Genomic DNA, 427 nt, shown 5'->3' with positions numbered 1-427 from the left:
GTGCATAGAACTACAAAGAGGATATGAAAAAAATAAATATTGTTTGTGTATATAGATGTATTTACAGACTTTATAGAAAGTGGTCTTTTACGTTATCGATATGCCGGCATAAAAAAGACATTTACCTGCCAGTACACATTCATAATATTCACAGCAGTTGAGGTGAAGCTGAAGTGAATCGTCCCGTAATAATACATCACCTAAAATAATATATCACCTAAAAGAACATACCACCTAAATTATCATACCACCTAAAATGATATATCACCTAAAACATCACCTAGAACAATACACCACCTAAAATACTATACCACTAAAGAAATATACATGAAACGATATACCACCTAAAATAGCATACCGCATACCACTTCTCATACCATGCAACAACATCTTGGGGGCCTTGCGTAACCACAAGCATGATTAACAC

The sequence above is a fragment of the Penaeus monodon genome, chromosome 27, assembly GCF_015228065.2.
Source record: "Penaeus monodon isolate SGIC_2016 chromosome 27, NSTDA_Pmon_1, whole genome shotgun sequence".
NCBI lineage: Eukaryota > Metazoa > Arthropoda > Malacostraca > Decapoda > Penaeidae > Penaeus > Penaeus monodon.
This window is presented reverse-complemented; position numbering follows the sequence as displayed.